Below are 23,583 nucleotides of genomic sequence, written 5' to 3' on the forward strand. Positions count from 1 at the left end.
CCTTCGATCAATATCTAGACAATAATACGATTGGCATAAATATCGGAATTCATATCACTATAATCAATTCTTACTAACATAACCTAAACAAATCACTTAATTTCACAAATTCCATATGTATAGTATCGGTACCTAAGGTATAGTACCGATACTTCTTTACTTATAATATCGATATTATACTTCAGCATCGATACCCATTCTCGGTTCTAGAATTTCATCTATGAAAATGGAATCGATTCTTATAACCTAGTACCGGTACCCTTGGTACCGATACTACTACTTCGGGATCGATACTCTTTGAATAATTTATCAACTTTTGACTTATGGTATCGATACTCTTCATCCAGTATCGATACCCAGACCCAAATATCACCTATTTTTAATTTAAAGTATCGGTATTGTTAATCCAATTCCGATACCCCTTGCCCATAACTTATTCATTTTAACTCAAAAATTTACCAACACTTTGCTAAATTCTTCACTTTACTCTCCGTTTAAACCCTTAAACTCAACTATACTCACACAAACTAACTTATTTCACTTTAGTATTCCTAAACATTCAATTTCTCAATAGCATACTTGAAATAAAAAATCATACCAAATTTTCAACTTTGTTATAAATCCTTTCTAACCTCTTGAATTTCTTATTCTAACTGATGACAAGTCAAATTTCATTTCAAAATTCATTTACTAGCTCTTTCTTAACAATTAACTCAAAAACTCCTTATTTTCAATCATTCATAACTTCTTCATCTTTTAAATTTAAGAAACCTTAAGTTTTCCTTACGCTTTACTGACACTTCAAGGTTCAAAACCAACTTAAAAATGGAAGAAAACATTAACTTGAGGCCAACACACCTTATCAATGAAGTCACGAGAAGAGAAGAAGATAGCTAACCAAAATCTCCAGATTTTTCTTTATCATTTCATTCCTCTTTCCACGTAGATACATATATAACATCAAAAATGAATTTTTAAGTAGAGTAAAAAGCTCGAACCAAAGATGGGTAGGTAGGGTCGTGAAAGTTTAGGATATCAAAGATATATCGGTGGGGGTATTATTAAAAGCAAAAAATTAAACGTCCATAAACAAAGAAAAGTAAAAGAAAAGCCAACTCAAAAGACAAAAGAAAAGCCAAACAAAAAACAAACAAGAAATCAAAAGCAAGAAAAACGAAACCCACAGAAAAGAAACCGACATCTGCTCCTTAAAAAAACTTCAGAAAAACTAACGCTCATTCAAGGAACCAAAAAACCGAGCATAGAGCTTGAATCTCGAGACCCAAAGAACCAAAGGGGGCCTGAACTACAACGGATGATTTGTACACCGGTATTCAGTAGTTTCCAGATATATCGAAACCGGAGCATATTCAACCCAATACTAATCTTCCTCCGAAGAAGGTGAGAGCATCGCCAGGATGTGGGCAGCACCATTAGTCAATCTTGAGGCATGATGGAAAGAGCTCGCATGCAATAATCGGGTTAGTTTTCTTCTATCTTCAATAAAATTCCCAATTTTTGATTAATTCGATCCATGAGAATCTAACCTCATGATTATCGCCCTAGAATTACCTTCAAAGTATATATACCGGAAGCCAAGATCAATAACCAGTTGGATGGTATGTACGACAACCATGGCTTTAGCCGCAAAAACATAGGTAATCCTAACAAGTTTTTTTCTACAAGCACCAAGAATATACCCTTCTACATCTCGAACTAAAACCCTGACCAACCATTCTTCGTTTCATGATTAAACTAGCATCAAAGTTAGCCTTAACCCAATGTGTCCGTAGGGGTTGCCACCAGATCTGTTGCAAAGGGCTTGGAGCGTTGGTTCAGCTCTGAACAATCTTATACACTTGGCAATAATTATGGATAAATAAGGTAAGCTCCTCACTACTTATCTTTTTCACCGTATGGTAATGTTGATTTCGTGAGTACCAAATTGCCCATATAATAATAAGGCGTAACCCATGCTTGCTTTTAAGATAATTAGCAAACACCCAACTCAACCATTCCTTGACAATACTGGTAAAACCCATATTAGGAACACTAAAATTAAAAAAACCTCCATGCCTCATCGAATATGGTCGCAACACCACAGAACATGCTCCAACGAATTCTCCTAATTCAGGCATTTAAAACAACATGGGTATTTGTAATTCACATATACTACAGGTTATGTCTGGTGGGAACCAAATTGTTGATAAATTTCCAACCTTGCAACTTAATTTTTCGTTAACAGGAACTCTCCCATAGTTTTCGAAACAAACCTTGCTCTTAACCAGGTTTTGAATTGCTATCCAACAAAATACGGTAGCCACTCCTTACCGAGTACACTCTTATTTTCTCACCTCCCTACACCTTACAGACTGCCATAACCGAAGAGGGAAGTGGAATAAATCAAATAATGTCAGCTTCCACCAAAGAAAAGTATTCTTACATAAAATCTGTGTTCCAAGAATTTGTACTCTGATCAATTAAATCAGCAACCCATTTTAAATGATTAATTAATGGGCTTTCAACTTGTGATAAAGGAAACATCGATAACCATAAATCGTTCTAGATGGATATAGTTGCACCCAAACCGACTCGCCAATGAATACCCATCTCAAAAACCTTCCTAGCGCTCTAGATGCTACGGCAGATGTACGACGGGAGCGAACCCAATTGAACGTGCCATAAATCAATATTCGAGTAATATTTAGCTCGAACTAACCGACTCATCAGAGATCCAATATCATTCGAAAGTTTCTACCCCTACTTCGCTAGAAAGGCGACATTAAAATTTCTAAGGTCCCGGAAGCCTAAACCACAATCCTCTTTTAAATTGCAAAGAGACTTCTATGAACACCAGTGAATGTCTTTCTTATTCGATGATTTATGCCACCAAAATCATGCAATCACTAATTCTAATTCTGAACACAGTTTTTTTGGGAGTAGAAAACAATATATAGCAAACAAAAGAATCGTCTACAAAATCAACTTAATGAAAACTTCCCTACCCCCGTGAGACAGAATCCGAACACTCCACAAATTGATTATAGAAGTGAGTTTTTCTCTAATATAACGACCGATGATCGCAGGCAAACCCAAATATTTCTCCGGATTCTTAGAGCTAGAGACACTCAAAATACGGCTCACATCAGCTCTATTTTCCTCAATCATGTTAGAGCTAAAGAATAGACCAGATTTATCTAAATTTATTACTCATCTCGAACATAAACCATGTTCCCGAAGAATATCAGAAATAAAACATGCGTTAACCCTATCTGCCTCACCAAACAAAATACAATCATTAGAAAACATAAGACAAGTAATCAAAGGTGCATACCAATTAATCCTTACCCCTTTCAACGTCCCCCAATCTACCGCGTGTCTGATAAGTAAAGACAACCACTCACTACAAATTAAAAAAAATATGGGTTTAACGGGTCACATTGTCTGAGGCCTCTATTAGGACAAAACTCCTCCCCCACGACACCATTTACAATAACCGAGTAAGCAACTATGCTTACACAATGATTTATCACTGAAATCCATTGGGAAAAAACCCATTGCTTCATGACTGCCCACACAAATGAAACCATTTCACATGGTCGTAAGCCTTACTCATATCTACCTTAAGGGTAAAAATTTCTCTATTTCTAACGCGCCTATTGATAAAAGAGTACAAGAGTTTGTAAGACTATATTATATTGTCTGTGATATGTCTTCCCAGCACAAACATGTTTTGTGCCTCGTTAATACATAGATGAAGAAACCCCTACATGCGATGTACAAACATTTTTGACACTATCTTATAGAATATATTACAGAGACTGATCGGACGAAATTAAGATAACTTCATTGGAGATAGAGCCTTCGAGATGAGAACAATATGAGTTGTATTCACTAACCTCATATTTGAATAACCCTTGATCAAGCCCAAATAATACTTTGCAGTCTCTCTACCAATTATATGCCATAACCTCTGATAAAAGACATCACCTAACCCATCATCACCTGAAGCTTTAAGATGGCCCATATCTTTAACCGTTCTAACAACATCCTCGTAAGTAAACTCCGCAGTAAGGTGCTCATTCATTTCATCTAAGATATACTCTGATATGCCTTTAAGAACCCCACCATAATCAACCTCACCTGAGGACTTAAACAAATTGGTAAAATAACTTATTTGTGTTCCTCTATTTTACGACCATCAACAAACTGTACTCTATTATCATCTTCGAGTGAATAAATATGGTTACGCCTTTTTCTTTAAGTAGCGAAATGATGGAAAATAACATTATTTTGATCTCTATTTCGAATCCAATTTGTTCTGGCCCTTTGTTCCCATTGTAATTCAGATTTATCCGCCTCTATATTTAACTGGAGTTGAACATCCGCCATTTTCGTAAGAATGTCATCTGACGTTGAATACTCACCCAGCTCTGTCAATCTCCTCTTCAAATCTTCCTCATCAGTTTCTTTTTGCACCTAATTCTCTGGGACCACTTCTTCAACTCATCCTGAACAACCACGAGTCTTCAAGAACTTAAAATGCTAATATCTTTCTAAATGGGGCACTACTGTAGTGTTAAGCAGTAGAGGGCAATGATTAGACATTGCATGAACTAAATGAGACAAGTTAAAATTGGGAAATAAGTCAAACTAGGAAGAGTTTTCCACTCCTCGATCTAGTATTTCCCAAATATTATTTGATGCACGTCTACCTCTCTACCCATGTAAACTAATTACCAGAAAAACCAATATCATCAAGGCCACAATCAGATAAAACAGAACGAAACTCTCCCATTTTTCATTCACTTCTCGTCACCCCGCCTCTTTTCTCAGTTGATAATAAAATTTCATTGAAGTCTCTTATAACAAGCCAATGAGTATCCGGTTCACCATCAAGCTGACGAAAAAGATCCTAAAAAAACCTGCACTGACTAATTTGAGTAGCACCGTAATAATTAGTACATCTCCAACTCATCCTTCCTCTAAATCTATGATCATCGCATCAATATGCATATCCGAAAAAGAATACAATCACACATCACAATTCTCTTTCCAAGCCAAACATAAGCCACCACTTCTTCCCCAAACACTAACCTCTAAACCACTATTAAATCTACAAAAACGACAAACTTTCTCCATCCGGGTATTATGTAGTTTTGTTTCAATACAAAAAATACAAAAGGGTTTGCATTCTTCAGCATATACCGAAGACGCCTACATGCTCGAGGTTTCCCCAAACCCCAGACATTCCAGCTTAGAAGCTTCATTGAAATCGACTGGCCTGTAGTCGTAGGCCCGTCGTTGATCCCGAGTGTCCATCACTCAAATTCCTTCCTCCTTCATTTGATGATAAAAAATGCCTCTGATACTTTAAGTTGTCTACCTTCTCTACGAGATTGTTTTCCTCATCCCAGTCATGATGACATCCTTTGTACTCTGAGTTGCCAATAAGGTTACACGCTATGGATTAGTCTTAATAACAAACCTAAGTTTAATAACATGCAACGGTTTTTCAAAAGTTTTACTAGATCCCGCTGAAACCATGGCTTCCCTCCCCTCATCCTCATGAAACTAGGGACTTTACAACTTTCCTTTTTGTCTTGGGGGGCTCTCAATGATGTATCCCATTGGAAAATGTGCTCCTCTCTATCTTGCAAAACTCACATCGGGCAGAACTCTTATTCGTGTCCTAACTTCCCACACAGAAAACAGAATAAACACAAATTTTCATACCAAAATGAAGCATAAGTGGCTTTACCCCTTATCAAGGCAAGTTTCTCTTTGCGTTTCAAAGTATACCGAATGTTAATCCTCACCCTTACTCACATGGTGCCTCTGTAACCGAGTGTGATTGTCTAAGTATCATACTGCAGAAACTTTCCAATAAATTCCCAACTAAGTTGCAACTCCTTCATAGAAAAATCCTATTGGTAGATCTTCAATCTGGACCCAAAAAACCACTTTTTGAAGAGGAAAAGTTTTTGGGTCATCCCCTCCAATAATTTGTGCATCACTAATAAATGGCCATTGAAATACCATGGACAATCCCCTTCTATCCCATACCAAAACAAATACCTATCATTTCCTAAATCGGAAATAGATATGCCTTCTATGGGGTGTCATACATTTGTCAAAGTAGTCCTCGTCACTTGGAAATTAATCATGTTGGATGTATGAAATATCCCCACAAAACAATTTACCAAAGAAAGACCATAACCCCCTACACCCACATCAACTGCCAGCGCCTCTTCTTCCTCCTCCTCCTTTATCCGTAACTTTTTCAGATTCTGTACAATTTCCACCATCGCCCAAAAACAAGAGACAAGAAATTATCCGAGAACCAAATCCAACACCAGAAAGTACAGAACAACAACAGCCGACCACCCACACTCAAAGAAATTGCTAAAATTATAACAAAACCCTAAACAAGGTAAAACCTTCTGGGAAGGCAAAAACCTTAAGAGAAAAAGAGCAAAACCCTAGCATACATTGAAATCTTTAATTTTGATACTAAAATATTATTTAACCCTAAACTTAAAATGAGTTATATGCCAAGCACGTACGTAGCACAAATATCTTAAGGGGCTTGTTTTTTCAGTACTCACAGCAACTAAACAAAATCCAAGAGAAAACCTAAATAGTCTAAAGACTGCCACCAAAAAAGAAAATGACCGATTACGAAGCTTGCTACCAGAGCAATGGAGAGGATATTGACTATAGAAATGGCAGTGTTCCCTCTCCTCAGCCTCGCGAAGGAAGTTACGGCGGACTTGATGATCACCGCGATTCCAAATCTGAGGTACGTTTGTTTGACTTCCACGAGATCGCTTAAAGTGAGGGTTTCTCTCTCCCCCCCCCCCCAGTTTAAAGCTCTTGATATTGCTTGTTTAGTCCTTTTTGAAGAATATTTAGAGGAATTTTAGGTTGGTTAGATTCTAGTTTCTTCTTCTTTTACACGTCATATTAGTTGTATGAGTGAGCTCGTTTATGAAAAGCAATTATATTAGGGTTAGTATTCTTTTAAATTATGTTTTTTCGCAAATCGATTTCTTTTAGCTATTTAATTGTTGATTTCATATTCATTAATGTTAATATGACTAACTATTTGCGGCATGGATCTCGTGAACGGGAGAGGGGATCTTCTAGAAGTAGGGAAAAAGAGAAAAGCCGTGATAGGGGAAGGGAGAAGGATTCTGATCGCCATAGGGACAAGGAAAGGGAGAAGGAGAGGGAGAGAAGTAAGGATAGGGAGCGGGAAAAGGATCGTGACCGTCATCACAGAGATCGACATAGGGATTGGAGTAGGGGGCGGGGTGAGAGGAGGGAAAGGGGAAGAGACAGGGATGACAATGATTATCACAGAAGTCGAGACTATGATAGGTAGCATAAATTAATTAATTTAAGCTGCCTGTAATTTGATTACTCTGTTTACATTATTCTGGTTGTTCTTATTGCTAGTTGTTAAAGGAGTTATATTTCTAAATGTTGTTTACAGGAGAAGGGATTATGATAGAGACAGGGAGAGCAGGAATAGGCGTGGTTCTCGTAGATCCGAACACAGATCAAAATCAAGGTCCCGCTCTCGCTCACCCTCGAAGAGGTAGGTTATAAAGAACTAGATAATTTATGAAATGTAATTTTCCTTGTTTTTAAAAATCTAAGAAGCATTTGGTTAGTTTTAGAATACTTGTGTTGAAGTCTTGTATGTAGTATGGTCAATGGACAGTTGAAGTTTTTTACCCTGGTTCATGTTGATTATATTTCTTGTCCCTGATATGCTAATTTTATGTATCTGCAGCAAAAGGATTTGTGGCTTTGACATGGCACCTCCTGCTTCAGCAATGTTAGCTGCTGGTTCTAGTGCTGCTGGTTCTAGTGTTGCTGTTGCTGTTGCTGCTGCTCCCGCTGCAGTCACCGCCACATCAGGTACATATGCCTTAACAAGTTCTAAGATTTCTATATTTTTGTTAACTTCCACTGTTCTTTTGGTTGATGTATTGTGGGAAGTTGTACCAGAAATCTGGTATGCATTTGGTAAGCTGTATTTTTTGCTTCCATCTTGCATATACAGCCTTTTAAGCTGCAGTGTTTTGAAGGGTTTTAATATTATTTTATACGCTTGGTGTAATAATTATGAAACTGAGAGAGTTTTGGTTTTGTCTTGTGTTTGTTGTTTGTTTGTTTCTATGTTTTTGTCTTTGCTGTAAGAAGGCAATGGCGTGAGCCGACTTCTGTAGCTTTTGTGTACAAGGAGGAATCAATGCACCGGTTTAATGGTATTGTTCGTCTTTCCACTGGCAACTATTTCCTTTTTGGGTAGTCTTGCAAGTATTTCCTCGAGAATTTGGTCGGAAGATTTTCAGTGCAGCAGCCGTCGGGCATGGCTTTCGTGCAAAAGGATCCCTCCGTTAGTGTGGAATCACACCACCTTCAGAAATATTGCAGACAAATGGGGAGTTCTTATATCCATTGAGGAAGGGACCTTAAATCCCGGCTCTTTTGATAGGGCTTTGTTTCAGATTATTACGAACTATCATGCTCGAGTGGAAGAAACTTTTGCTTTGAAAATCGGGGAAAGGTTCTTTAAAGTTTATGTTTCTGAGTTTGAACCGTTTTTCAGCCCAGAATCTGTCTGGGTTGATTCGTCTTTGATGGATGAGGTAAGTGCCTCCCCGGTATCCTTGGTGGGGGAGCTCGTTGGTGTCTCCCTAGTTAAGTATCCCGAGTTGGAGGTATGTGCTGAGGAAGAAGGAAAAAACGTGAACTCATCGGAGGTGAAGAATCACGAGGTGTTCTAAGGAAGATTATAGTGTTTTTTGTTGTATGGGGAATAGAACAAGTGGCAGTTTTTTGTCGGGTGTGGACGAAGAAGTTAGAAACATTGGCGAGGAAATGCTGATGGGCCTGAGGAGTAATGGTGCGGGTCAGGTGATGGTTCAATCGCAAATTGAGTATGTGGGGGAGCACGAGATAGTGTTGGTTCATGCGGAGAGCGAGGCAAAAGATGTCATAAAGAAAAGTTGTTTGTCTGCACGTGTTGAGGGGTTTAAGGATTATTTAATTGATTTTCCCATCCTGGATAGTCGTTTAGAGTCTAGGGTGGTGGAGGATGTGCTTAATATGGGCCTTTCAAATGAGGTAGTGTGTGTTCAAGCGGAGAGAGAGTCAGAAGACTTTAACAGGAAGATTTGTGAGTCTGCACGTGCTTATGAGGGTTCGAAGGATTATTTTACTGATTTTCCCATGTTGGATGGTCGTGTTGAGTCAAAGGTGGTGGAGGATGTATTTAAAGAAGGCCTTACAAATAATTGTGCTTTCAATAATCCCAAGGGTAAGGTCAGGCAGAATCAAAGAGCAAAGGAGGGACATGTCAATAAAAATTGCTCCGTCCAAATTTTTCTTGAGAATTTTAAGGCTCCCCATAGGAAGGCTAGAGGCTGTCGAAGTAAGAGTTTTCAGAGTAAGGGGCATCGTGAGGTAGAGGTGTCTGATATTGAAGGCAGATTCCTATATGATTCTGATTTTCCAGCATTGGGGCAGACTCAACAGAAGGAAGCGATCGATTCATTACAGTTCGGGAAAGAATTGGGTTTTGAGTCTAATGGCTCAGTAGTGTATCTGATTTCGGAAACCTATAGCAGGGGAAGTAGTGGAAGTTTCAGGTGATTTGCATTTGTTTATTGTTATTGGAGTTGGAGGTTCGGATGGGCAACATGATAGAGTTAGTGCTGCATTAGTGGAGTGCTACTGCAGAAACAGCAGGGTATGGGCTGGAAAAGCAGAGTATGGGCAGCGTGGGGTACTGTGCAGCAGCATGGACAAATTGGTTATTACAGTCTCTGTTATCAAGACGAGTTTAAAGTGGCAGACAGGCGGTTATGTGCGTGCTGTTCTTCGGGCCACGTTTAGGCTTTTAGTATTGTCAGTCTGTTTTTGAGGCTAATGTTGTTGCTAAGTTGGATTAGGCTGAGTCTATGTTGTTGTTTAGGGTTGTTTGCGGTTGCTTTTGGTGTTATGTTTATGTTGGGGGTGGCTCTCTAGTTGTATCTTGTATTTTCTAATGATTAATAAATCTTAAGGCACTCTTTTCCTCCTCTCGCTGATTAAAGAGCTTCTCTATAAGCTCCTTTAATCATGAAGGAGGTTTTTAACGAGGCCTTCAATTCCTATAAAAAAATAGTTATATCCCTGCATGAAATCTGAATTTCATTTGCAGTCCCGATTCCAGGGAATAATCCAGCCCATCCTGGAGTATTTCCGAACATGTTTCCTCTGGCAACTGGTCAGGTATGTATTTCTCTCATTTGAATGAGACAGTTGCGAGCTCTCTATGTTCTCAAACTTTGTATAAAACTTTGGTTCTTTGCAGCAGTTTGGTGGTCTCCCTCTAATGCCAGTTCAGGCAATGACTCAACAGGTTTTGTGTATTATGCATACATTTGGAGTTTAGGCCTCTTCTCTAGAAAATGATTTCTTAAATTACACTTAATGATTTATCTTTTCATTCAGGCTACCAGGCATGCTCGTCGCGTTTATGTCGGAGGGCTTTCACCTAATGCAAATGAACAGGTTTTACTCTGCACTGTGCTTAACATTTTCGTTGTTATAGACTTATTGTTGCGTCTAGTGCTGGAGCTGACCCTAAATATTATATTACAGTCAGTCGCGACTTTCTTCAGTCATGTTATGGCTGCAATTGGTGGAAACACTGCTGGTCCTGGTATATGGAGAAGTTTTTTATCTATCGGTTGACTAAAATACCTGCTTTGTGTCTCTAGTTGCTCATTCTTTTCTTTACATTCAGGGGATGCTGTTGTTAATGTCTACATAAACCATGAAAAGAAGTTTGCTTTTGCAGAGATGAGATCAGTCGAGGAAGCTAGTAATGCAATGGCCTTAGACGGGATTATCTTTGAGGTATTTTATTTTCTTTGGTTCTTCATAATGGTCATTTAAGTACAAAAAGTTGCAATGACCTGTTTGAGTTTCTAGGGAGCGCCTGTGAAGGTTAGGAGACCCAGTGACTATAACCCTTCTCTAGCTGCAACTCTTGGTCCAAGCCAGCCTAGTCCTAATCTTAATCTGGCTGCTGTGGGTCTATCTCCAGGATCTGCTGGTGGGCTTGAGGGTCCAGACCGCATTTTTGTGGGAGGGCTTCCATATTACTTCACTGAAGTGCAGATCTGGGAGTTTTAGAGTCTTTTGGACCCCTTCGTGGTTTTGATCTGGTGAAAGATAGAGAAACTGGAAACTCGAAAGGCTATGCCTTCTGCATTTATCAAGATCTGTCAGTTACGGACATTGCTTGTGCTGCTTTAAATGGAATTAAAATGGGTGATAAAACTCTCACCGTTAGGCGAGCAAACCAAGGAACTACCCAGCCTAAACCTGAGCAAGAGAGTATCCTCCAGCATGCACAGCAGCAGATTGCTTTGCAGGTAAGATGAAGTATTACTTATCTTTTTCTAAATTTTATTCTTGTTTGTTGCAATTATCATCTTATATTATAGGCTAATTTGCATAGTCCTTTTTTTTTTCTGTCAGAGGCTTATTTTGCAACCACAAGGTGTGCCCACGAAGGTTGTGTGCTTGACTCAAGCAATTAGCGAAGATGATCTTAGAGATGATGAGGAGTATGGGGATATTGTTGAAGACATGAGACAAGAGGGTGAAAAATATGGTAAAATTCTTCTTAAACTATTTGGTCCATCCTTTTGTAATTGTACGTCCTTTTATTAATTCCACCCCCCCCCCCTTTGTTTGTGTGTTTGTATCTCTGTTTTACAGCCCTTCCTTGTTCGCCTTGTGTTATAGAGGAGTCGAGTTTAGATTACATAGACAGGAGACACAATAACCCCTTTATCTGCATTTTTTTATACAGTTTCTGCTTAACCTATTCCTTGAATAAAATTCTGGATTTGAAGAATTCACACACGTCATGTGCAGGTGAATTGGTGAATGTTGTCATACCCCACCCAAATCCAAACGGCGAACCGTTACCAGGTGTTGGGAAGGTTAGTGTTTGATATTGTTCTTCCAAGTTTATCATTTTTCTAAAAAAAGCCCGTTGTTTTAGTTATCACCTGCGCTGACAGAATGTTTCTGATAGTTGCACTATATCCCTACGTTTCCCCTGGTACTGACCTGCAATTTATTGGTATTCGAAGGTATTTCTGGAGTACTCAGACGTCGAAGGTTCGCGAAAAGCCCAAGCTGCAATGAATGGAAGGAGATTCGGTGATAATCAAGTAATTGCAGTGTTCTATCCAGAGAACAAATTTGCTCAGGGGGAATATGATGCATAATGTCCTATCTCATCTACGATGCGTTATAGTTGGACGAACTGGTTCTTTCTTTGTTTAGGTTTTTTTTGACTCGAGATTTAAGATGTAAGAATATTTTCCATGACAGCCCACCTCTTTTGTAATTCTAGTGTTGGTTTTGCAGTAAATGTCAAGCTTGTGAGATGCTATGCTGTAAGCAAAAAATTATTTACCTATTGAACAAGGCTTTTGATTCGAGTTTTTGAATATAAAAGGAGTAAATTGCAAATTTTATCCTTTAATTTTGGCCTCATTTAGCTTCTAATTTGTTTATATTTCAGTCATTTATACATCCAATCATAAAGGAAAATATGTGCACGAACCGAGCGACCTTGGTGATAAAGAAATTGTTCATTGAGGTCATGGACTTGAGTATCAAGAATTTTAGAGGTGTAAGTGTTCAATGTCAAATGGTCTAAAGTTATTTTTGAACGAATAATGTCTTGTATTTACCTCAAATTAATAAAAAAAAAGGAAAAGATGACATTGCAATTGCACGCCATTCACTTCATTTTTTTTTCTCTTTCTTTAATTATATTTTTCCGAATAAAATACAATTTAAGTCTTATATCACCTATTGTAATCACCATTCTTCAACAAAAAAAAATCAACTACTCAAAATAATGACAAACTGTCTCTGTGTTCCTAACTATTATTAGTTATAATTTTCGCAAATAACTTTAAAACTCAAGAAATTAATTCTAAAAATAAAACTCATAAAACCTTAATTTATTATTATATACAATATCAATTGCCAAATCAACTTAAAACTAAGATATAAATTAATCTTCTTTATCTTCTCACCCCTATGAATTTGTAAGAAGATATTCCATCGTTACAAAATTAAAGGGAATCTAAAACCAGAGTTTTTTTTAATAAAAATAAAAAAATTAAGGTCATTTCATAATTGTAAAAGATAGATACCACTTTAGTGATCAAACTAAAAAAATGAGTGATAAAATATTTATTTTATAAAATGTAATCAGACCTAATTGTTTAAATTCAGGTCTTCAAGAGAAATCAATATTTTTTATTACTGAAATCACACTATAAATTTATATACACAATTTAATATTTATTCTATAAAATGTAAAATTGTTTGAAACAAGATTGATAAAACTGTAACTTTTGCCCCTATAATAGATTTAATTTATCACTTTAACCCCTATCATATTTTTGCATCAATTTAATTCTCGAAGTTGCTCAATTGTATCATTCTCTAACCATATCCCTATCCCTAACTTAAAACTATAAATTATAATCCTTAAACCTTAAATCATAATATCATTACCTTTAAACACTAACTTAGAGTTTATAATTTATGGTTTAGATGAAGGACATTAATATGTTACAAAGATAAAAATGACTCCAACAATATTTAATGGTTGTGGGTGTGTTCTGATTTTAAAACTCAAAACCCTAAAATTTTATAACGTTAAAACAAAGAGAAAATAACCTCAGTGACCAAAAATCCCAGATAATATACGATTTTGACCAATTTTTTTTGGATTTACGAAAATGACCAACAAAATCGCAATGCAATCTCTAATTCGCATTGCGATCTCCACTATCGCAAATTCGCGTTGCATTTCGCGTTGCGATAGTTGAAAATAGCGTTGCGATTTTCCATTTCGCGTTGCGATAGTTGAAAATCGCCCGCGATTTTTCATTTCGCGCGATAGTTGAAAATCGCGTTGCGATAGTCTACAGTTGTCGTTGCGATTTTCCAAATTCGTTGCGATAGTCTACAGTTGTTGTTGCGATAGTTTAAAAAAAAGATTTTGTTTCTTAAGAATTTTCTCTAAAAAGATAGTATCTGCGCGGACGTGTCGAAGACACGTATTACCACGACCACGAGACGAGACGAGACGGACGGCGAGACGAGACGGACGGCGAGACGAGACGAGACGGACGGCGAGACGAGACGGACGGCGGCGGCGGCACGCGAGAATCCCCCTTGTTCTCTATCACTTAACAAGGAAGTGAGAAAGTCAAGCCTTAAATACCATTCCCAATAGTGTTTCCAATACTATGTGGGATTTGAGCATTACCAACACTTGTTCCCAATACTATGTGGGATTGAGCCTTAAATAGTGATATTATTTTTGAATGTTTTGCTTAAAATTGCAATAATCGCGATTGATTGTAGATTGACTTTTAATTATGACATATTTAATCGTATAATACTAATGCAATTGGTTACTGATTCAATTGTTTTAAGGTGCATGATTGTTAATTGTTTCCTGAATAATCACATTGTATTGGAAACAAGTGTTGGTAATGCTCAATCCCACATAGTATTAGAAACACTATTGGGAATGATATTTAAGGCTTGGCTTTCCCACTTCCTTGTTGAATGATAGAGAACAAGGGAGACTCTCGCGCGCCGCCGCCGCCGTCCGTCTCGTCTCGAGTCGTGATCGTGATAATATATATCTTCGACACGTATACACTATCGCAACGAATTTATAAACTATCGCAACGTTGGCCATTGTTTAGCTGCTCTCGTGTCCTCTCCCACTCTAAAACCCTAATCAAATCCTCACGAGTCCTCAAACAAGATGTCTTCTATTCGTCTCAGCCAACTCCGTCGCTTTTCGACCACCACCAATGCAGTCGCCGCCGTTCACTCGTCCTCCATTTCAGTTTCCCAAGCCAAAAACAAATTCCACACCGAATACGATCCTGACAAAGCCTCGAAATCTACACTTCCGTTTCCAAAAACTACTCTTCCCCTTCTTCTTCCCGCTACGCTCAAGACCTCACCGTCCGCCGCCTCGCCAAGTCCCGCCGTTTCTCCGAGATCGAATCCTTTCTCGAGTCGCACAAAACAGACCCCAAGATTTCCCAGGAGCCTTTCCACTCTACTCTCATCAGGTCGTATGGGATCACTGGCATGTTAGATCACGCCATCAAAACTTTCCCTCAAATGGATCAATTTGGTACCCCAAGATCAACCATTTCTTTTAACACCTTGCTCTCGGCATGCAATCAGTCAAAGCAGTTTGATAAAGTCCCCAACTGTTCGACGAAATTCCCAAAAAAACACAACGGTATCTCACCAGACAAGGTTTCCTATGGGATTTTAATTAAAACTTATTGCGAAGCGGGTCATCAGTATAAAAGGCTCTAGGTTTTAAGAGAAATGGAAAGGAAAAGCGTTGAGGTTAGTACAGTTACCTTTACGACAATTTTAAATGGTTTGTATAAGAAGGGAAAAACAGAAGAAGCTGAGAAGTTGTGGATGGAGATGATGAAGACCGGTAATGAATTAGATGTTGCTGCCTACAACGTTCGGATTTTGAACTTTCAGGGCGGGGATCCGGAGAAAATGAAGGAATTGATTGATGAAATGAGCAGCCTGGGTTCAGGGCCGGCGGGTTTTTTTTTTTGACCCGGAAATAAAAAAAATGAATCCTTAATTTTAATTTTTTTTAAAAGTATATATAGTATAATATTAATATTAATTTTTTATTAAAATAAATAAATATTGATTAATTGTCATCTCAAAAATATCAAGAAACTATTAAAGCACACAAAAATTTATAGAAAATATTATCTTCGAGCATTTTTTAATACAAAATCATAGCGTCAATATTAATATTTTTCAACATATTTTTTCATTACATAACATACCTAACTCATTCAATATTTCTTGTGACATTATTAACTTCAAGTAATTTTTCAACAATTTCAGTTTAGAAAAGCTTCTCTTAATTTATTATGAGAAAACAAATAATCTCTAACTTATGAAAAATAATAATCTTTAACTTAGAAAAACACTTTCATTTCAGAAAAAAAAAAATCCAAGTGCATCAACATCCGACAAATTATTATGAGAAAAAATAATTTTAAAATTATTACAACATTCTCTTAATTTATTATCATCCAGTGACTTCAACCTTATAAAATCAATTAAAAATCCAAAACAAGTTTCAAAAATCTTTAAATAATGTTTTTATTTTTAAATTTAAAAAGGTAAAATTAAAAAATGGTTAATAAAAAATGAAAAAAAAATTAACAGTTATAATAAATTTCCAAAAAATTTATAATCAAATCGAATTATGCAAAGAAATGAACAGTTATAATAAATTTCTAAAACGGTTATTCGTACAATAACTAATGTTTTTATTTTAAATTAAAAAGGTAAAATTTAAAAATGATTAATAAAAATTAAAAATAATTAACCTCTATTGGATTTTTCAAAAATATTATAATAATTAACGTTTATTGCATTTAATTCAAGAAAAATTATAATAAATTTGTGGGGCTCTACCTAACCGAAATTGGAATCATTCAAAAGAGAAGCTTCGTCCTTAGCCCATTCTATTCACATTTCGGGACTCAGTGGAAACAATGTATTCATATTTTCCCTTGCTTCCCGCAGCTTCTCTATTTCACCACTTCTCCTCAAAAGATTTATGTACTGTGAAATCGAATCAAATAAATAAAAAATTACAGGAAATGATAGCATCATTAGTAGTAGAAATGTAGGATAATATGTTTAACTTTTATGGGCCCTGGGCGGGCGCCCCTTCTGCCCCGGCCCAGAGCCGGCCCTGCCTGGGTTTGAAACCGGATACCATTAGTTATAATTATCTAATGACTTGTTATTTTAAGAGAGGCATGTTGGATGAAGCTAAGAAGGTTTATGAAGGATTGGAAAATAATGGGTGCAACCCCAATGCGGCTTCCTTTAGGACTGTGGTGTTTTATTTGTGCTTAAATGGATTATATGAGCAAGGCTATAGGGTGTTCAAAGAGAGTGCAAGGTTAAATAAGATTCCAGATTTTAACACATTGAAGCCTTTGGCGGAGGGATTGGTGAAGAAAAAGAAGATCAAGGTCGCCAAAGGGTTAATGAGGACGGTAAAGAAGAATTTTCCTCCCAACTTCTTGAATGCCTGGACCAAGCTCGAGAAAGAACTTGGTTTGGTTTCTTGTAGTGATGCTAATGCTGAAGTTCAAGAGGCCAAAGAATCTACAGGTTCGAAGTGAGATTGTAGCTGTTATTTGCTGGTGGTTTTGACTTTTGAGTTGGCTGCTTTCACTTCACCTGCAGCTAAGAATGATCAGATGAATTATGCAATCAGTTATATGCTAATTTCAGGTAAAGCTACCATAGAAGAAACTTGAATGGTGATGGTTTAGCAAATGCTAAGTCTGCTTAAATTCAAGGACTGATTGATGTTACTTTTTTGTTGTTGTTGCTATGTGTTGGTTTTTGTTGTTCTTGCTTTGGAATGAGAAGTCTGATAATCGAATTTTCAGTTTCCTTTGTCATTCGAGCATTGTTCTATGCCTTTTAATACCGAGTTATTGTTTCTACCACAAAAGATGAAATCAATTAAAGGCAGATTTTAGATGTTACCGTGTCGGATTCATGAATCTTTAATGGATTTTGAGTGCTGTCGGATTCATGTTACATGTCCTCGAGATATGAGCTATGACTCAAATTCAGGTATGTTTATTTCAATTAAAATATTTTTAAAAAAACGTTTTTCTCATTTTTTTTATATTTGATTGGAAGAAAAAATGCTGGTTACTGTAAAATAATTTTGGGTCAATAAAATTTTCTTTGCATTTTCTAAAAAAAAAACTTACTGTGTGACTTTATGTAAGTATTTTTTTTAATTTTTCACTCTAAAAAATAAATGCTTAAAATAATTTTATTTTATATATTTAATATTAATATTATATTTTAATATTATTTTAAATAAAATATTAATTATTAAAATATTTAAAATATATTTATTAATATTTCTAATAATATAATATTATAATTTTTAATATTATAATAATATACTCAATTATATTATTATTATATAAGATATTATATTTTTATTTTAATAATATATAATAAATTATTAATAAAATTTATATTACTTATTAATTTCATAGAAATAATATTATTAAATTGGTAAGAATGAATAATATTATTTATTGTATTTAATATTTATATTAAATAATTTCTAAAAAACCATCAACCAGTAGTAAATAGTTTATACAACCTCTTCCAAACACTGTAAATTTTTTTCAAAAGATACAATTTATTTTATAAAAAAAATTCAAAAAACATTTTCATTGACACAAACAGACTCTTGGTCTTTAAAGTAATACCATCGTATTAATTAATTAAGTTACTCACCATTTGGTTGGGCATTGAATGTCAATTCGAATAAGAAGTGGGCATATTTAAAGTATAAATCAAAATATAAACACGTGAGTACATATTATAAGTATATTTTTTATTAAGTTAACGTGATTACAAAATAGTATTTGTTCTAAATATTTTTAATTATTTGACAATGAACGCTCAATTACCCTGCTACAGTCGTTGGTGTTCGAATCCATGACCTCTAAGAACAACGATTCTTTTAATCATTAAGGTAGGTTAATTCGTGCTTGTAAAAATAATTTGAATCTAATATTTGGAAAAATAATTTGAATCTAATATTTGTTTATAGATGCCACATGCAGAGGTGAGAAAGTTATAAGCAATGAAGACTGCTTTATCCTGAAGCTTGGAACGAGTGCAGCCATCCGTGAGGCCCAAAGCGGACCGAACTATGAGATAATAAACCACACAATTTGGGGTTACTTTAGCCGGCGATCGGGTCTCATGATTCAATTCGAGGATTCCAGGCTATTGATGATGAAGAACAAGGATGACAACGACGTGTTCTGGGAGATCACGAGGACGGAATCGGTAATGGATGACCATAAAACAACCGATGGCATTAACATCGCACATTCTGGGAAAACAAGCGGCAATAGAAGAGAAATGGAAGATCGAAGATGTTGATTTCAACGTTTGGGGTTTGAGGAAGGAGGACTTTCTTCCGCCTTCTGATCCGCCAAACGAGTTGAAAGAAAGAATTCCATATATAGAATATAGTTTAGAAGCATAAGAAGAGAAATCTACATTTTTCTTTGGTTTTCAAGATGACTAAAGAAAAACAACGGTCAATGGCTTTGGCTTTACACGATGGAATTTCATTTTAATATAAAAGAAAATTTTGAATCAGCTTCTTCTTATATTCAGTTGTATTTCAAGTCCAGTTTTCATTCCATTTGTATTAGCGAGATAACATGATTCAAATCATAATTTTTTTTAATCCCTACAAATTTCCAAAACTGTGAACTCGTTTACATAAAAAGAATGTATTTATTTAATAAAAAATAATATAACTCACCTCTGTGCTAGGGTTTTCCGCCATCTTTGGCTTGCCGTCTCTCTGCCTTTGTGCTGCACGTATTTTGATTTGGGTTAGTTCTGCTAGTTCATTATTTTCTGTTTTTTCGTTTTCGGTGTTACGAGGGATCTTGCTCGTGAGTTAGAAGATTTGAATTTGTGAGAGGAAAAGGATGAGGAGTTGGTTTTGATGCAAACAAATTGTTCCTCACGGTTTTCCTCTGATAATCGTTTTGTCGGACGCTTTCTTACGTCAAATATGATTAATTTTCAGGCCATGCGGATCACACTGACGAACGTATGGCATCCAATCGGTGGAATTTCCGTCACAGAATTGGGAGAAGGGTGGTTTTTGTTCAGGTTTTCTCATGAGGTTGATGTTGATAGGACCGAACAGGAGGAACCGAGTTATTTTAGTTCCAACCTTCTAGTGTTGCATCGTTTGAGAACAAGAGAGTTGATGGTGATTTGAATAGAATTGGATTCTGGATTCACGTGAATGATGTGTCGATTGGTTATATCTCGGAGCAGGTGGCCAATTTGATGCTAATCTTGTAACTCTCAGCTATAGGAGATGCATTCGGATTCGGGTTGCACTAAATGTTCGAAAACCTTCGAAGCGAAAGAAAAAGGTTGCTTTGCCGAACACTGGATTTACTTACATTAATTTTCAGTATGAAAAACTAGACTTTTTCTGTTTCCTTTGTGGCAAATTAGGACGTGGGGAAAATTTATGTCCTCTGAGACTGTTGGAAGAGAAGAAAGACCTGGTTCCACAATGGGACATTTTACTAAGTGCTCCTCCAAAAAGAAGAGGGGCAATATTGAATCCTTTGTTAAGAGATAAAACGAGGGGCACTTACATAGATTTTTTATTCAGACCGTTGCCGGCGACATCTCTGAGCGTGCCTCGGACCTCAAACACGGCGAGAGTTTACTGAGAGGGGCAAGATGGATTGGAGGAAGTTGTTCGTGAGCACAATAGGGCATGATTTGGAGTTCTTTCCCCCAAAAGTGTGCGATGGGTCTTCGACGGTTCAGCCTCCGCCTGAGGTCTTCGAGGCTGGGATTTCAGAGTGGAAACATTCTCTAGTGGGTCAATTCCTTGGGCCACCTCCTTATTTCTCTTCATTACAACGCACTGTTGACATCTTGTGGAAGAAAGCACTGAAAGGAAAACGGGTTCATCTTAGTTTGGCAGGTAACAACTTATACATCTTCTCTTTCAATTCGGAAGATGCTAAAGAATGGGTGTTAGAAAATGGACCTTGGCATTTACATAAAAAAACCTCTAATTCTTAGGAAATGGGAACCAAATCTGAAAAAAATTAAACTTCGATCTTACTAAAATCCCTATTTGGGTACACCTCCATAACGTGCCTTTAGAGCTCTTCTCTCGGACAGGCCTTAGTTTTATTGCGAGTGCCATCGGAGTTCCTCTCTCCATGGACTCTGTAACAGCTTCTAAAACAAGGTTAGAGTTCGCTAAAATCTGTGTTGAAATAGGATGGAATGATAAAATTCCAGAATATGTGGATGTTGTACTAAATGATGGTTCAATAACTTCTATCCCTATTGAGATCCCGTGGTTACCTCCGAGCTGTAGGGCTTGTAAAGTCTTTGGGCACAATGATAAGGGTTGTAAAGAACAATCAAAATCTTCCCAGGCTATTACGCAGATATGGAAAAAGAAAGACGTTCTGCAAAATTCTAATGTGGTGGTTCCAACAATAGGAGGCATTGAGCTCCTACAAGATCCGACTCCCTCTGTTGTAAATGATACTAAAGAACATAATACTAAGGCAGTTAGTTCTGAAACATAAAACATTTCTCCTACCGAGCCACCTGATTCTGTTGGTAAAGATGAAACTATTGTTCCTGAACCTATTGAAATACCAGTGGATGACAAAAAACCAAATCATGAGCCTCCAATTCTTACGCGGGGTAAAGGTAAGCCTGCCAAGGACACTTCAAAATCTGCTCTTACTGGATCAAGGAATCGTTTTGAGCTTTTAAACTCAGCTGAAGATGACTCGTGTTCTGTTGATGTCCAACATAAGAAAAGAGTCGCTTCTTTAGGAGTTGTTGTGCTTGTCAATGAACTGAAAGCCAAAAAGAAGAATCATTTGGAGAAAGTTAGAAATGTTACAGTGGGTGGTAACGTGAATGCCCCCATCTCTCCTTCTCAATGATAATTGGGTTTTGGAATATTAGAGGACTGAATAGCCCTCTAAAGCAAAACAATGTTCTTAAGAGAGCTACTCTTACTAATGTTGATGTTTTTTGCCTTTTGCAAACTAGAGTTAAACTTAGTAAATCTAAATGTATCCTTGACAGTAAGTTTGAGCAAAGGAATGTTTGCACTAACTATGATTTTACTGAAAATGGAAGGATTTGGATCATTCGGAAGAAAAGCTTGGATTTCACTGTTATCAATACTACGGACCAATGCATCTCTATTAAAGGACTTTTCCTTGGTGTTCCTATGGTCATCACAGCTATTTATGGCAGAAATGATGGCAATTTAAGAAGACAGCTTTGGCACCACCTTTATGATTTGAATAGACAATTTGGCAACCTTCCTTGGATTTTGGTAGGTGATTTCAATGTTATTTTAAACTCAAATGAGACCTCAAATTCTGACTTGTTGGGACCTTTTTTGAATGCTGATATGAAGGAATTCCAAGATGTTGTCTTTGATCTGGAGCTATATGATCATCCTTTTTTTGGCCCTACCTTCACGTGGAGCAATAAACAACAAGATTCTTACCTTGCGAGGAAGCTTGACAGGGTCCTTGTCAACACTGAGTGGTTCAACTCCTTTCGAGATTCTCATGTGGAATTCCTTGCCCCTGGAATTTCTGACCACTGTTTGGCATTGGCTTGGCTCACTAAAGAGGTTCCTGCTAACCATCCAAAGCCATTTAAATTCTTTAATTTCTGGACACAATATCCTCAGTTCCTACATGTGGTAAGGCAGTCTTGGCAAAATGACTCACAAGGCAGCCCTATGCAAACTCTGTTCTTCAAACTAAAGCGTCTCAAAGCTAGTTTGAAATCTCTTAACCATCACTTTTATAGTGACTTATCAGCCCGAGTTAAGCATAAAAAGGTTGAGTTAGAACATCAACAACTAAAAACTTTAAGAGGAGATGCTACCATAGACCAAGAGCTTCGATTACAAAGAGAGCTTCGACTTCTTGAAGAGGCTGAAAATTTGTTTTTAAAACAAAAGGCCAAAGTTTAATGGCTCAGAGAAGGAGACAAATGCACCAAATTTTTCCATTCGAATGTGGCTTCTAAGAACAAGAGGGACACTATTAGAGTCCTTGTTGATGATCATGGAAACAAACTTGAATCTTTCGATGATATGGCTAAAGAAGTGATTATTGTTTTTACTAAGTTGATTGGGATTGCGGATCCAGGAGTCAAAGAATGTGACCCCAACATTTTAAAACATTTGCTATAATTCTCTTTGCCTACCGATGCTTCCAATGCTCTTGTCAAGGAACTTACAAAGGATAAAATTAAAGAGGCTTTTTTCAGTCAAGGTAATGATAAAGCACCAGGACCAGATGGCTACACTCCCTATTTTTTCAAGATTACCTGGTCTATTATTGAAAATGATGTGGTGGCTGCTATTACTCAATTCTTCCAGGAATCTATCATGTTACCTGCTTTCAATGCAACAAGTATTACTCTGGTGCCTAAAGTTCCAAATCCAAGCAAAGTGAAGGATTTCAGACCTATTTCATGTTGTTTAGTGGTTTATAAAGCTATTTCTAAGATTTTGGTTAAAAGATTGACAAATCTTTTACCATAAATTATTACCCTTAATCAAACAGCATTTGTAAAAGAAAGGAACATTAGAGATAACACCCTCCTGGCACAAGAACTCGTAAAGGGCTATGGTAGAAAATCTATTTCACCACGATGTTCACTGAAAATCGACCTTCATAAAGCTTTTGACTCGCTACATTGGGGCTTTATTTCTGCTGTCCTGACTGCTATTGGACTACCTAGAGCTTTCATTAACTGGATTGAAGCTTGTTTCTCTGCTGC

At 36.8% G+C, this 23,583-nt stretch overlaps 2 pseudogenes; both read left to right on the forward strand.

Annotated features, from left to right (window-relative positions):
- The first annotated feature begins 1,179 nt into the window (after positions 1-1,179).
- On the forward strand, positions 1,180-12,457 carry LOC120153027 (annotated as a pseudogene).
- Positions 12,458-14,878: 2,421 nt separating this feature from the next.
- LOC120153070 lies at positions 14,879-17,489 on the forward strand (annotated as a pseudogene).
- Positions 17,490-23,583: the final 6,094 nt, after the last annotated feature.

Source organism: Hibiscus syriacus, unplaced genomic scaffold (genome assembly GCF_006381635.1).
Source record: "Hibiscus syriacus cultivar Baekdansim isolate YM2019G1 unplaced genomic scaffold, ASM638163v2 tig00111098_pilon, whole genome shotgun sequence".
NCBI lineage: Eukaryota > Viridiplantae > Streptophyta > Magnoliopsida > Malvales > Malvaceae > Hibiscus > Hibiscus syriacus.